The 16,703-nt window shown below is 50.2% G+C and overlaps 1 protein-coding gene across 1 annotated transcript in view; it reads right to left on the bottom strand.

The window, feature by feature from the left end:
• Positions 1-16,703, bottom strand: part of LOC144369089 (acyl-coenzyme A oxidase-like protein) — a 165,254-nt gene that overhangs the window by 40,283 nt on the left and 108,268 nt on the right. The gene's annotated exons all lie outside the window — the stretch shown is intronic.

Below are 16,703 nucleotides of genomic sequence, written 5' to 3' on the forward strand. Positions count from 1 at the left end.
TTCTACACCAAGATCATCAGAGTGAGTGAAGTAACACTGATTCTCTCCAAAGGACCTGTGAGCACACTGGGGACCTTGAACTGCGTGTCTCAGCCCAGGCTGTTCTCACTCTGGAAAGATCCAAGTGGCAAAGTGATGCACAGAAGCCCTGGCTCCTTCCTGCAGCTGAGCACCCAGAGATCTCTCCTAGGTCTCCACACAGGACACCAAAATGGCTGTTCAGGTGGTAAACCCCTGACATCCCCAACCTCCCCCCCCAACACACACCCCAGCAGAAAGCTTCTTTCCTGGCTGTAAGAACAGAGCACAAAACTATAGTTGCAAAATCACAACTAGGAAGTAGAAAGAGGCAGACAGGGTTGGAGAAGGCAGGCTGGGTGAACTGGCTGATGTCCCCTGGCCTCTCTGAAGCTGAGGAAGGGCATGGGACTGACTCTCAAGGATTCCAGGCTTCGATGAGACTGAGGGGTACCTGGGAAGTCCTAGCAGGAACTCACAGGCCAGGAACCTCAAGGCCTGTGCCAAAATGCAAGGTGAACATCACACACCCCATAGTCCCGATGCCCCTGTACTTAGTGGGCTCAGACCCTCAGCAAGTTAGACTCATATCACCATCCCACCCCCCTGATGGCAGGGGGCCCTAAAGCAAGATAGCACACGTCGGACACGGAATCAGTTTCCACCACTGGCAAGCTCTTTGTACACAGCAGCAGTCAACAGCAGCTGCGATCCCTCCGCCCTGCGCCCAGTTGTCTCTCCTCCCTCCAGGTGTGCTTCTGACCCAGCAAGTCTCTCCTTCATGGTGTCCTGATGAATAGATCTTCTGTGTTTTCTTTGCCTTCTTCTTAATGGCCTGGACTATCCTCCAGCAACCCAGCTGTGCATGTCAGATAAAATGTATTGGGGTCGAATGGATTCTCACATCGCGCTGAAACGCAGCACGTAACAAAGGACCCCTGGCCACAAGATAAGCATTCCAGAAAGCTACCCGAAGGCTCTGCGAACTGCCACGCCAGCCGCCCGCTACCCAAACGTGGAGCCCACCGGCATCGGTCTACACAATTACTCCATTCTCTCTCTCCCCCTCCTCTTTAGCTTTTTCAAATATAGTTATGCAAAAGACTTCTGTTTTTAAACTCCCTGTGCAAACACAAACATTTGACAAAGCCCACGCAGATAAAATCAGCCCGAGTTGAACGTGTCCTGAACACAGAGCTCTTTGCATCGTGACCTTTCATTGTCGAGTAGAAATGGAGAAGCTGGCACTTAGAGAAATGGTGAGATTTTTTTTTTTTTTTTATGTTGGAAACAAAGGTGTCACCCCGCATGAAGCAGGCACACTCTCTTCAAAGGAAGAGATGTTTAAAAACTGGGGGGAAAGAAGGAGGCACACTTCCTGTTTGAGATGGATGGAGGAAGAGGAGTCGTTCAAATGTGCAATGCAACAGGTGGGCTTAAGAAACTCAGAAAAGGGTGCGTGGAAACAAACCCTGACTGCCACCGTGATATTTTAAAGAAACAACATTTGTATTTTGTTCCATCACTGAATGAAATCAGCCAAAGCCATAGGGAAAGTACATATGTTTGCACGGAGCCCGCAGTTGACTCATTATCTCTGACTTTCTGTTCTGGTTAAAAACATCTCTCTCTTGAGCCTGCAAGCGTTCAGACCCTCACAGCTGAGGACAGATGTGGCTAGCAACGCCTTGCGAAACCAATGCCAGGAAGTGGACTGCCACCACAGGCTCGCACACCTGCAGGTGACATCACTGGCTCTACCTCACCCAGAAATCTATTAACACAGAGAAACAGGTGTCACCAACCAAAAGCTACTCTTAGAAAGCATTCGCCTCCCCAGCCTGAGGTTGCAAGTGGCAAACTCCATGCTGAACTTGCACCTGCCTTCCATGTCTGGTCAGGGGCTCAGGAGGATCCTGTGCTCCCCGCTTCAATGTCTCAGGACACCTGTTCCCCACAACCCCAGGGCTCCAGATGCAGCCAGAACAAAGGCTTTGGAGAAACGTCCGAATACTGCCTTTTCCTGCCATTCAAGGAATTTTGTCTTTTCTCTTGTAGCAAAAAAAGTAGTTAATACCAGTTCAGGCTTCCCTAATTTCTTGCCTCTGAAACAGCTTTCTTGGGGGGTCAGTGACCAGGTATTTAGGAAGCATTTGACATGTGTAAAGAGCACACTCAGAAACAATGCGTGCCTGGAATGTGCTTCACAACACTCCAGCGGGAGAGGACGAGGAGGAGAGAGATGAATGGACACTGTCAAAATGTTGATAATTGCAGACACTGGGAGAAAAGTCATTGGGAATCCACTTTGTTATATTTTATTTGTTGGAAATATTCCATTAAAAAAAATCTTTTTAAACATGTAGTAGCATTTCCAGTCATTCGCACTTCCCCTCCCTTCCTCCTTTGCAACAGAACCCCAGCATGATTCACGTAATCCACCCTCCTCCACAGATCTACCGGGCTTCACTCACCCAATTAGGATTCCAATTCCCCTCACCAGTTATGGCCTTAAAAATGCCCAGCCGGTTTTCTCTGGACAATGAGAAATGGGGAAATCTCTTGAAGGGTTCCTAAAACTACAGTTTCCATACTGATAAAAAGTAACAAAGTAGCATATAGGAAAAGATGGATCTACCTCTTCCACTAAGTCTTATTACACCTGCATGTGATAGAAAGACCCTCATTTTGTGACCATTTTGTGACCACGAGGGAGTCAGCCAGACAAGACTGACAGGCTGAGAGGGCTGCAATTTACAGAGAGGAAAGATCAAAGCAAGTCTGGTTGTTGAGGATGTCCCTGAGTCCCCAAATGACCACTCTGCACTGCCTCACTTCAGGAATCGGTAAGTGAGAAAACAGTTCTCCTGCTGCTTACAAGAGCCAGCCGGGGCTTCCTGCTAGAACTCAAGGCCTCCCACCTAACGCCAAAAGACCCCCGGACAAAGGGAGGAGAGAGTGGAGAGCCCTGAGGCTCAGGTGGTCACTAGGTGCTCTTTGCTGCATCATCAGAGTCCTGATGAGGGCAGCTGTAAAGTCTGCCGAGTCCTCTGGGTTGAGATGTCCATCCTGTGTTCCCTTAGAACCAGGGTCTTGTCTTTTATCCCACAGCACATACTTGATACCTTGCTGAGTTGGCAAGCCGTCGGGTACAGCCTGTGTCTTCTCTTGTAAAGCTGCTCTTTGGCAGGCTAGGAGCATCTTCTCCAGTGGTCTTGTGTGCATGGCTATGCCGGGTGAAGGCCGCTGTGACAACGGTGGGCTGTGGCAAGGTCTTCATTAGGCAGCTGTGTGCCCGGGACGATTCCTCCACGCCCTTGTCTCCAACAGAGTCCGCCCTCCTCGTGGGCCCGTGGCAGTGAAACCAGGACGGCTCCGGCCACTCGTTACCTAGAGAGAACACTCAGTGCCCCACATGCGCTGGCTCTCTTTTCACATCAAGACTTGCTTCAAGGTCAGGGCAGCCGGTGGTGAGGGGAAGAATCACTTTCTTTTTCCATTACTTTCAGATTTTTTTTTTCTTTTTTTAAATAACAAGTATAAAAGAAAAAAGCAGATGCTCTTTTGTGAGGAATTTTCTCTCCAACACCTAGTATTTCCTTTTTCCCTAACTTCTTTCATGACAGAAGATATATGATTAAAAACATATTCTAGAAGGTTTCCTTTCAGGAAAAACAGATTCCTTGGGGTCAATTAACTCCATTGGAAGTGAGTGTCCTGGAGCACAGGTTGGTGACTTTCTCACCTGAACCCCAACTCCTGGCCATGGGAGTGGCAGATCCCAGGGAGCAGGCTGAGCAGGGACATACCTGACCTCTGACTCCTGACCCATACCTGAAGGTCAGGGACCACAGAAAGGGAAACAGAGGCTCAGAAAGCCAGGGCCCCTCTGAGATCACTTGAGGAGGGGCCACACTTTCCTGAGACTGAGCAGGGGCTTTACAGACTTAGCCAGGTGGTCAGCCTCTGTGGTCTCTACCCCTCAACCCGCACTGTGCATCGCCTCACCACCCTTCAGTAGCTACTCAGTTGTTGCTTACAATACCACGTTTCAGAGTAAACGTCTATGGACATCACCTACCCTCCCGGCTCGGGTGCTCTACGGACATCACTTAATGGCCTTGCTGCTTGCCAACAAATAAGCACAAGAGGGTCAAGGTCAAAGGCCTGAGTTCAAATCCCACCTGGGTCATGTATACCTTGATGGAGAGGTGTTAGGGCTCTGCCTGGTGGAAAACAAGGAGCTAACGACAGAAGTGGGGTCTGGAATGTGTACTCTTAAAAGGAAAACTTTAGACAAATTAAATTTAGCCAACTTCATTTCAGTAAAGAAAAAAATTCATGATAACTCTGCACCTCGAATCTTTCAGAACACTCAGTGCCCCACATGCGCTTTACACCCAGGGAAGAAGTGACCTACAGGAACACCCTGATTGATTGTTGTCAGCATTTGCCTTATATGATGGTACCTGGGCAGCTCTCAGCCCCTGATTGGCTGGAGGTTTGGCCGCTGTGGTTGGTTGAGACTCAGCTACTTGTTTGGAGAGTTTGCTTCCAGTTAGGTTATAGTCTGCTTACGCATCGAGTTAGGTTAAGTACGCTGTCCACAGAGAAACGCTAAGCACACCTAAGCTAGGTATGGAGGTGGTTTTAGGCTAAACGTTATTCAGGTTAACAGTACCAACGATACTTCTACCCAGTGTCTGTCTGCCAACTCCTCTTCCTCATCCAGAAGTTGCTCCAGCCCATACCGTGGAGTCCCTCATGGCTGAGGTACCCTCCCCATACAAGCACCCCCCAGCCTTAGAATATTGGGTGCCACCTTCATCAGGGCCACTGAGGCGGGCGTGATATGTTTTGCCTTCCTCAATGAGTTCTCTGCGAGTACGGGTTGAATGAACAAATTGACCTATAGTCAATTTAGCCAATTCAAAATCTCAATTGAATTTTTCTTTAAATATTTTTCCAGGATTGCATTTCTTTCTTCTTTTAAGATTGAAAAGAGGAAAGGGAGAATGGAAATAGGAGTCAAGGTGAAATAACCAATGACCTTCCAGCTCCGTTGCAGCTAGTGGCTGATTAACAGGGCAGGACTTTCCTGTGAGCCTCCAATGAAAGCCAAACAGGGAGATTGGAGGGCTGGCTCCAGAGGGCGGGCTGTCCTCTTGCCAGTTTATATCTCTGTATCATTGCACGAGCAACCATAAGGGATTCTGGGGGAGCTTTCATTTTGGAGGGGCTACCCCTCCCCATCCATTCGAATGATTAATCAAACAGGTTTGATTCTTATTTATACCCATGAAACACCACCAGCACCATCCCCTCCCCCCGAGCCAACAAATAGAACAAAAAACATTTTTAGGGAATACTGAAAAATATTTTATCAACACAAAAACCAACACAGCATGTGAGCTTCTAAATAAAAGGTTTGATTGGGTCTATGCTGACTGAGCACATTGTGTGTGTGTGTGCTGCCAAGCCCCAAAGATCAAAAGAGGAGTAAACACTGTGCTGACCCCGGGAGCTCTCAGTCCAGCCTGTGCCCCCGGCCCCCAGGCACTATTCGCTGTGGGCTGGATGGCTGGTGCTCTAAGTGGCTGTCCCACGCATTGCAGGACACTGACTATCCTTGACCTACACACTAGATAGATGCCAATAGTAATGTGCTTCCAGTCAGGACAACAAATATATCACCAGATGTCCCTTAGAGACAGAATGACCCCGACACAAAACCACTGACCTAGGAGGAAGGAACATAAATACCAAGAGGAGGCACCGTTGCAGGAGACCCAGCACACTGGATGTAGTGAGCACCCGGGGACACAGGGCGTGGGCGGGAACAGAGCAGGGAGTGCCTCTCTGGGTGGCCCTGGAGGCTCTACCAACCTCAACAGGAAGCAAAACCTAAGTGATAAGCCACCTCAGGGAATATGAAAAGAGCTGTCTCAGCACAGTTCGGCATTGGGCTCACTGCAGGTGACGCAGAGGCTGCCCCTTCAGAGATGCCCTGCACCCCCACAGGCTCCGCCCTGTGTGTCATGTAAAGGCTGTAGCATGTTCTTGATCAGCAGGACCTTGGAGCCACATGTGAGACCAAGTGGATTTCATACAGCAAGTTGCCAACAAGGAAGGCATGTAGTGACTGGAAGGAGGCAAATCTAGAACTTTCTGTGGCTAGTTTACCAGAGCCTCCAGTTCCTCCTTGCCAATCTAATTATGCATCACAACTCCAGAGAGGCCCTGCAGGAGGGAGTCCAGATCAGAAGCCAGGTTTACGGCAATGTCATGGACTGTCAGCCTGTGAGCCAGGTCCGCAGCACGTCAGCGTCCCTCCAGACAGAAGCTCAAGCAGGTGCTGGATGAACTGGATGAGCTCCCTGCCCGACCAACTGCAGACTCACAGGCTTGCCACCCACTGGGCCCTGCAGAGCAGCCAGCCCAGGGGACCTGGGGAAGGCAGGAGCAGTTGGTTCAAATACCGCTGGAGTCTACCCGGGCTTCCCCCTGCCTGGCCGGGCTGCCCTGACCATTGCCCTGAACAGAGCTGGCCTGGCCACCGCCCTGACCCTGACAGCATGGCAGCCCCTTTCAGCACGGTAATGAGCCTTGCTGTTGGGCTTCGTCCAGCCTCATCTCCCTCTGCCCTTGGCCACTTGGTCAGCGGCAGTCAACCAAGCGGGAGTCGGGGTAACACCTGCTGCGATCGCCCAGCCAGAACGCGGGGCAGCTTTCTCACTGGCGAGAGCTGTGAACAGCTGCACCCCATTCCCCGTCTCTGGGGAGAGGTCAGCAGCGAAGAGTTTTCCAGATGGATGAGATGAGCAGCACCTCCTGGAATGTGACCTCGGGCACCTGCTCCCGCCCCACAGAGGAACAGAAGCCAAGCCTGTCACGTCCTCCCAGCACCCCCGAGGGCTCAGGGGACCCCAGACTGGAGAGCCGACTCTGGCGGCCCCTTGCATGCTCTTTGCCTGGCAGCCTGTAGGTGAAGGACAAGGTCAAATCTGACCGCCTGGGGCTGCACCGCCCCAGTGAGAGGGCCTCCCTGAAGCCCCATTCCATCTGCAATGTCCACAGCTGACATAAGACGGGACTGCACCTGTGTTTACGTGGAAAGCCAACAGCTTGCCCTTGCTGAAAGTGATAAAGTGGGCAGAAACATGAACTTGAGGCCTCACCCGGGGCCCATGAGACGGGCATCATTCCAGATGCAGAGCCTGCCCCAGACACAGAGGCCCTTGGAAGACAGAACCAGAAGCACGTCCTCAGACAAGGTGGCTGCACCTTGAAAAGTGGAGCTGGGGCTCCTACCTCAGCTCTCCTGGGTTCCAGTTCACTGACGTCATGTCATTACAGCAAATTTGCCCTTTTCGGGTGTCAGAGTTGGATGAGTTTGGGGGAAATGCAGGTAGTACGGTAAGCATCACAATCAAGGCTTCAAATGTCACCCGAAGTCCTCAGGCCATGTCTGGTCAGGCCCTCCACCTGCATCTCTTCTCCTCTGTCATTTTCCCTAATTGTCCTACAAATGGAGTCACGTGGTGTGTGCCCCTCGGAGTCTGGCTTCTCTTAGCCTCGTGCCTTTTATTGCTGGTGGTGTCTGATGATGTGGGTGTACCAGTGGGTCACCTCCCAGTTGAAGGACACTTGGGAGTGTTATCAGTGTGAGGCTGCTATGGACAGAGGTGCAATCAGCGTTTGCATACAGGTTTTTGCGTGGACAAATGTTTTCATTTCTCCTGAGGAAGCATTTAGAAGTGTGACCCCTATTGTCAGAAACTACCCAAACATCTTCCCACAGTGGCAGTGCCATTTTGCCTTCCCACCAGCAACAGGTCAGGGTGGCAGTCACTCAGCACTTCACATTGTCTGTTGGCTGGTTGTGGTCTGGAGGTGTTTCTTGGTAGGGAGAATATTAGGCTTTAAGCCATTCTAATATACAGTGTGCATAATCACCTTAATTTGCATTTCCTTAATGATTCATAATATTGGAGCATCTCTTCATGTTTTTATTTATGATCCATATATCTTATTTAATGAAGTATCAGCTGAGGCATTTCTGCCCATTTATAAAGTTGGGCTGTCTTGTTTTCCTGGTACGGCTGTGAGAGTTATATACATTATGGATACAACTCTTTTATCAGATCTGTATTGTGCAACTATTTTCCCCCAATTTGTGGCTTGTCGTGTCATTGCTTAGCAGTGTTTCTCAAAGAGCAGATGTTTTTAATTTGGATAAAATAACATTTTTACTAACTTTTTCCTTTATAGTTGGTGCTTTCTGTGTCTGAAGGAACCTTTGCCTTACCCAAGTTCATCAAGACTCTTTCTTAGGTTTTTTTTCTAGAAGGTTTTCAGTTTTAGGTTTTAAGTTTAGGCCATGATCCCTGCGTGTCCATTGCTATACAAGTTCTTAAAAACTTGGTAAGGGTCTTACGTACATAAATGTCTCATTGACCTGTATGTCTCTCCTTTCCCCAATACAGCACTGAATTGATTACTGTAGCTTTACAGCAGGTCTCGAAAATAGGTCCTGTACATCTAGTTCTTTTCCTTTTCGAGATTGCTTTGGCTGGTCTAGTACTTTTGCCTTGACAAATGTTTTAACTGACTTGTCAATGTCTGCACTAGGATCTAAATTTGAATGGTGTTGAATCTCGAGATCAATTTGATTTGAGCACCTTATTCTTCTAAAAGTAAACGGGTCATTCTTTCAGGAAGATATCATAAAAGAAAGACCTCCTCCACGACCCTCCCAGGCCCACAACATTCACGTAAGTGGCCTTAGCTGCAGCCACGTGCTGATGTGCAGGGGCCTGTGTGGAGCGGGCCCTGCAGTCGGCCTTTCCCCCTGCTGCCTGCAGTAAAGAAGAGGTGGAGTCAGATCTGACTCTGACACCTGACCAAGGGAGAAGAGGGGGTTCCCAATCAATCTTGGGAAAGGAGGTGACCTCCCAGGGTCCACAGGAGGGTGAGTGGGAGTTCACTGACGTGGAAGAGAGGAGGGAAGTACATTTTCCAAAGGCAATAGCAAGATCAGGTGGTGGGGACAGGAAGCTTGGTATGAGGTGGGAATGGGGGCTCGAACGCCAGGCGAAAGCCCAGGACTCTGACCTCTGGGTGTGGAAGCTGTGGGGCTTCAGAGTGGAAGGAAATGATCAGATCTGAGAAAGTCCCCCTTCTTGGCAGGCCAAAGATCCCCTGGAGCTCACCCTGTGGGTATGACAGTGAGCAAGCTTGAGTGGTCAGACCAGAAAGTTCCTAAAGGACAAGGCCACTCTCCTGGTAAGAGACAAGGGGTTACAGGAAGACCAGAGGGGCACAGGGAGACACATCCATCTACTCCCTCACTCCCCCAGGCCCTGAAGAGCACCTGTACTCTGCAGGCACACCCACAGCCCCATGCCAAGGTCCAAAGTGACACACACAGCAATGTAACCTCAGCCTTCAAGGGTCTCATTAAGTAAGACCATGGGACCTGGACACTCTGAGTATTTATGGTCTGCCATTTGGGGGCAATATTTATCTTTAAAATGCAACCTTCCAAAAGACGGCTTTGCTTCTAAGATTATTTAAGGTTAATAATTTCTTGGCAACTCTGTACAAATCTGGTCAGAGCCTCATTGTGAAGTTTGGAAGAGAGACAGATGGAACAGTCAGCCAGAGCGCCAGTGACAGAGACATCTATTCCCTGGAAGGGGAAAAAAGGGCAGAAAGACATTTTTGTTTATTTTTACAAAATTTGGAGAACAAGAGTCTCCCCCAGCTGTCTCCACAAGATCAAACCAGCTGCAAATGGGAGTCGCTAGGTATCTGCCAACACTTGACCTCAAACTCCAATAGGCCCCATGGCCCTGCTTCTGTCTTTCCCTCCCTTTAGGTTTCAGGATGACAATTCCCTTTGTTTCTTGATGCTGCCTGTCCCTTCAATAAGCTCTCTGATTCATTTGCCAACTTCAAACTCCACTTCTAATCCAAGTCAGAACACAAGAGTCCACGACCCCTTCCCTTCTTCCTGGGCCATCTGGGCTCATTCAGAACACACACACACGTGGTCTTGGGGTGACAGCTTAATTACAGGTCCTCAAGTTCCTCATGAGGACGTGGCCACAACAGTACCAGTCGGGGACCGCCAAACTGCACATAGACACACTCCCGCTTCTCTCGGGGTCCCCAGTTCTCCCTCCCCCTGCAGCTCCTGGGGCACTGGAAGCCTCACAGGGAGGTGGCACCTATGACTTCAGTGTCAGGTTTGGACAGACCTCAGTGGAGACCAAATGGGCTTTTCTTAGGACCTGTGAGAAACCAGCAAGGACCACTGCTGGGTGCTGTCCACAAGTCACACCCTGCGGACTTCCATTGAACTAAAGCCACCGAATGGAAAATCTGCTTCCTTCCTCATTCACTAAAGAAAGACAACCAACAGAAGCATCCTGTTATGGGTAGTTCTCTCATCTTGTCCCCGAATTTCATGAGCTTTTCTAAGAAATATGGGCATAAGCAGCAGGTGCGAAAATTCCACACTGCTGGTTTACGTGGCCAGAGAAGGAGAGCTAAGGGGAGATGCCCCCTCTGGCCCATTTCCTCGTTCCTTATCACCCCAGGGGTACCACCAGGAGGGACTGTGTTTCCTCAGGCAGGAAGAACAGTTAACTCTTTCAATCTTGTAGAAAAAGAAAAAAACAAAACAAAACAAAAAACACCCACACAGTGGGGAAATTGTTCCCCACTGTGTGGGCGGTGGGGCCCCAAGAGCTGTTATCTGCAAAGGGCACTTCTGGGGGTTACCCAGCTGTCACCACTGTGTGGATTCCACCCGAAAACCTCAAGCCAAACAGTGGGGAATGAGCATCAAGAGGCAATTTTCCACTCTGCGAAAATGACTTGACTTCACAAAAATAAATTTAAAAGGCAGGATAATAAATGGCGCACAGTGGGATCTGGTATGAAATTCACTGTCAGTCACGGCTGACGCTCTTCTTGCTTCCTGTGTTTATGCTGTCTGAATATGACCATGGTGGCCTCACTTCCAGACCCCTCAGCACCCTACCTGCACCAGGTCTCAGGGTCTCAATGACACTCACACGATATCACCCCCCCACACACACACCTCTCTCTCTCTCTCTCTCTCTCTCTCTCTCTCTCTCTCTCTCTCTCACACACACACACACACACATACACACACACACACACACACTGCTGAACCAGGCAGACAGAACTGGAATAGCTGGTCTAGCAGGAGTTGCCGGTTTCTGGGGCAGAAGTGGGAGGAGGTATGTGTGCAAATGTGTGCAGGGGTTCCTACCCTGAACACTGTTCACTTTAACAAGGAAGATCGCACCCCTGCACATGCACAGGCATGCACAAGGCAGCCCTGGGGCTGCCACGCAAGGGCCCCTCTTGCTCTGGGGTAGCTCTGCCCCCACTCCACCCTACGTCTGTAGCAGCCTGAGGGTGCTGCCTGCTCATCAAGATCAAGATCAAGATTCTGGAGACTCTTTCTCCTCCTGTCACACTCAGCTCCTTTAAGACCCCCAAATCCACTCCTCTGCAAAAGTTAGTTCTGTCATTCTAGAACCACATTTGCCTCCTCCCTTTTCCCCACCTCCACCTCCATCTATTCTAGAGGTCAATTGGGGTTGTCTCCATCATTACTCTTGGCCCTGGCCCTTCAGTTAGAACTTTGGAAACAGATCTGGCGATTCAAACCCCAAGTCCCAAACCTGTCTTCCAGAAGTAACCTTCCTCACACGAAGAAGACCTAGGAAGCTCTCAATCTCAGCATCTGGACTCTGGGTAAACATGACAAGGAAATGGGAACCATTTCTCAATAGCAAGCATGAACCTTTGAGTGACCTGGAACTGCGTAAGCATGAGGCACAACGCCATTTTAAGAAGTAATCAAAAGGAAAACAGCGTGGCTACTCCTCAAAAGACTAAACTTAGAATTACCCTAGGATCCCGAATCCCATTCTGGTATCAGTGAAAAGAGGGACTCAAACAGGTATTTCCACACCCATGTTCACAGTGGCCAAATGGCAGGAATAACCCAAGCACCCACTGATGGATGAATGAGAAAACCAACACGGTACATACGTACAATGGAATTCACTCACCTTCAAAAGGAAGGAGATTCTCACACATGCTACGACACGGTCAGGTCTTGAAGACACTATGCTAACTGAAACAAGCTAACGAACTTGGACAAATACTTATGATTCCATCCATGTGAGGTGCCTAGGGTAGGTGAATTCACAGAGACAGAAAGTAGAATATGGTGGCAGGGAATGAGAAGACAAAGAAAAGGGAAAGGGGACATTGAATTATAGTTTGGTACGACAAAAAAAAAAATTTCTGGAAATGAATAATGGTGTTGATTACACAAAAATGTGAATGTACTTTTTTGCCACTGAAGTATAATACTTAAAAATGGTTAAAATTATGCTATGGTTTCAATGTGCCCCTTTCAAGATTCGGATGTTGAAACTTAATGGCCAATGTTAGTATTAAGAGGCAGGGTCTTTAAGAGGTGATTAGCCCATGAGGGTTCCTCCATATGAATGGAATAAAGGACCTTATTAAAAAAACTTGCACTAGTGTTGGGCTATCTTGTTCTTCCTCCTTCTGTGAGGACACCATGTTGTGAGGACACCATGTTGCTCTCTCCAGAGAATGTGCCATCTTGGAAGTCCGCCATCTTGGAAGTCTGCCATCTTGGAAGTAAGGAGCCCTCAGTACACTCTGAATCTGCCTGAACCTTAACCTTGGCTTCCCCAGAACTGTGGGAAATACTTTTCTCTTTATAAATTACCCAATCTATAGCATTTTGCTATAGCAGCATAAACAGACTAAGACAAATGTTAAGCTTATTTTGCGAAAAACAAACAAAAGGAGAGAAGTTTCAGTTACTACAAAAAAGTGAAGGAGACTTGAAAAGAAGGGACTTAACTAGAAACTCTCATCCATCATCTTCTTCTTCCTGAATGAGGGGAGAAGTAGGTGGCAGGCTCACATCAGAGGGCCAGAAGAGCCACTACCAGGCAACAGTGGCCTGCAGGCTTCTGAGAGAAAAGGCCAATTCTTCCTATACCCACAAAGAAAAGGTGGGACAAAGGACATGGAGAAGGAAGGGCAGATGGCACAGGCCTGACCCACAGATGGCTCTTCAGGGACACCTCCACAAGTGACATCAATTCCTGGCAATTGAGGTGTTCCCAAAGGTGGGTTTCCTCCCCACCACAAACTCACAGATGCTTCAGGACTTCCTGGAGTTTTAAAATAAGAATTCTTTCTACTTCAGAAACAATTTTCGGAGAACACATCCTTTGGTAATGAATGCCCTCCGTGTCTCCATAGTATTGAGGATGTCAGTCCTCAGACAGGTCAAGGGCTCAGTAGCTCTCCGCATCGTGGCTTGTGTGCGTCAGACAGCTTTGCTTTGACAGAAGCCCAGCCAAGCTCCAAAGTCATCTCTGAGCTACTACAATCACTTTCTACTCATTTTTTTCTCTTCCCAAAGCCCTCCGACTCATGCAGGTGACACAGCTGCCTTTGTGACTGCTCACTCTAGAGGAAGAGGGTGGTTGGAGACCACTTCCTCTAAGGAGCCTTGGCTCATTTACCTCCCATGTGTCCTCTCGAGTCCTCCCATGTGCCTGCTCTGCTTCCCTAACGAATAAGCAGCTTGCAGCAAGAACGGTGTCTCAAGTTCTCACCAGTGCTCCAGATAGCCTCTGGCATTCGTTCAGCCTGGGTGGCAGACTGCACCTTCCACAGGGGCCACTGGTCCCTCCTGCCCCACATGCTCCAAAGTCATCGGCTCCCTGAGCTAAGAGGAATGGTCTCCACTTCCTCTCTTAGAATACAGGCAGTGGGGGGCAGGGGCTACAGCTCCAACCAATGCAATAAGGTGATGCTTTGTGACTTCTCAGACTGGGTCACAGAAAGGAGGCAGCTTCCACCTGCCCCTCTCTCTTTCTGGGACACTCAGAGACAGTCAACCACTGTGCAGTGAGGAAGCCGGGCCAGCCCATGTGGAGAGCAGCAGAGGCCCAGCCACAGCCAGCGTCTCCCACCAGGCACGTGAGTGAACCAGACTTTAGATAACGGGGTTCTCCGCCCTCCAGCCTCCAGCAGAGGCTCCAGACTGTGAAGCGGGGTGAGCCACCTCTAGGGCGCGTCAGACCTTGGGCCACAGAGCACATGAGCATGACACAAGCTTAGTGACCAGGCAGTCACAGCGACAGGAGCAGGCTCCATGACTTTAGCCACAAGAGGAGCAATTCCAAAGCCCTAAGCTCTCTGAAAAATGGCTTGTCAGCTGTCACCAGCTCCTTCACTATAAGGCAGAGGCTTGACATGGTGGGCCTCGGGGCCACTGTCCTCCCATGCCTGCCACTAAGATGGCCAACACTTTCAGAGTCATACCACCTGCATTCAGGCCTTCCAGGAGCCTGACACAGCCTCAGAGCTTTTTCTATAATATATACTTTCCACCACAGCCCCCAGGATAGGTACATCCAGGTAAGAAGTAAGAGAGGATCAGAGAGGGTAGGGAATTTGCCCAAGACAAACTGGAGAGCAGATTGTAGAGCCTAAGACGAGACAGACAGGCAAATGTCCAAAAACACTCGGCTGGTGAGAGGCAGAGCGCACGGGGCGAACCCGGGTAATACTGACCCCCTTGACAGCCAGTGGCTATTGGCCAACTGATTTCTTGACAGAGTGTCATGAAGGAAATGCCTCAAACCAGGGAGGTTGACGCACACACCAGGGACCAACCTGAGGACTCAGAATTGAAATTTCCCTCCGTGTTCCCAAGTCTGAAGTCTGAAGCAACATCAGGACCCCAAGGTTGGGCAGGGAAGTGCCCACAGGGCCCTGAGGGCTGCACACTTTCCCCTGCTCACAAGAGCCGACTCTTGGCTCCTGCAGGCCACGGCTCACAATGTCCACTTCTCTGCGCAGCCTTCTGACCACTGTCTCCCCACCACATTGCTCAATGAGGTCATGCTGCTCTGGAGAAAGAGGAACCAAAGCAGAAGGTCCATGACAACTTGGCAACCCCCGGGCAGCATGCTCTTTCCAGAACTCAGCAGCACCTCCAGCCCCAGGAGGAGGCAGAGGCAGCCACGCCCAGTGGAGGGCAAGGAGGCAGTCTCCCTTCCGAGGGAAGACCAGGTTCAGCCCAGGCAGGCATCTCCACCACGCACAGGGAGCTGGTGGCAACATGAATGACTTCAGGCCTCCCCTCTGGGTTCTGGAGGGGAGACAAATCTCTGCCATTGGCCTAGTCGTGACAAGAGCAGGGACAAAGGTCCCAGGCAGCCTGCCCCTCTCCAGCTTTGCCCTGCTCTGCCACCTTACCCAATCCTAAACCGCAGGGACCCAAGACCTTCAGCCTGGCAAAGTGCGAATGAGAAGGCTTTATTCCCAACCCACCTATAGACTGAGTTTCCACACAGCCACGACTCTCCACAGAGCCACAGGAAAGCAACCCTAGGCATCTCGGGAAGGAGCCCGGTCTCGAGCGCCATCTTGGCTTTCTTAGAGGAGGGGCACCTTTGGCTCCTGCCTTGAAACGGGCTGCTCCCTTCCTTGACCTGCAGGACGCAGGTGACAGAGAAAAACGGAGCCCAAGAAAAATCAGCCTCTCCTGCCCTCTCCCTCTCCCCGCCCCCTCACCTTTCTCATTCTGGAGCAGTCCACATTTAAAACACTCTAGAAAAAGAGCCTCTTGACAGTTGCTGAGAGAACACTTCCAACCCCTCGCCCCAGAATGACACACCAGGTATCCCATCAGCTTTGGGGTCCTGCGTCCACGCCACATTTGCTCAGGCACCTTCTCCCCGCAGCAGCCTGGCTATGTGACAGGGAATGGCAGGCCTCTGCAGGACAATGTGCTCCCACAGGTGCAGGGATCGTGCACACAGCAGACCTAGAAACACAGGTAACTGAGGGCGCCGGACACACTACCCTAAGAGGTGGCACCTTGGAGAAAATAACAGAAGAGGAAGGTCGCTCTCACGTTCCCACCCTTCCCCTGAAGCAGGTGGTAAAGCATCTTGGATGGGGCCCTGCTAGGACCTGGCAGAGCTTCTGGATGTCTGAAGACACAGGAACAGGGAAGAAACTGAGCAAACAGGAAGCCAAGGTGCCCTGTTATTACCATCAGATCACACCCACTTTCCAACGTTGTCCCCACTTCCTTATGAAGGCTCCTGCGTCATCCATGAAGTAACCTGGTAGGCCCCCTCCCATTACCTGTCTGCCATTGTGTGGCTCAGCCATGAGCCTAGTGATGGGTAGGGGAAGACATTTCTTTGCCCCTGGACAGTCATGAGCTTCTCTGAGGCAGCTTCTTCCTCAGGCCCTGGAAATGTCTGACATGAACACTTTTCCTCCCACACACTCATCCCAGGAGTCCAAGGCCAGGCCGGCCCTCTGCCTTCTCATATCTGCACAGAGCCAGGGTCTGTCTCTCTGGGTCTTAGTGATTATCTGATTCCACATTTAAATTGAAACCATGCGTACAGTTTGTTACAGGCATTTTAGGAGGTGAACTTGTAACCCTCTGGGTTGTTTGTGGAGAGTTTGTGACAATGTCCCTTGAGCCCTAAGCCTTTACCCAAAGGTGGTTCTTGGGGAGGCCATGCACACAGTTTGTCAGCACTGCCTGTCGCCCT

Source organism: Ictidomys tridecemlineatus, chromosome 12, assembly GCF_052094955.1.
Source record: "Ictidomys tridecemlineatus isolate mIctTri1 chromosome 12, mIctTri1.hap1, whole genome shotgun sequence".
Taxonomy (NCBI): Eukaryota; Metazoa; Chordata; class Mammalia; order Rodentia; family Sciuridae; genus Ictidomys; species Ictidomys tridecemlineatus.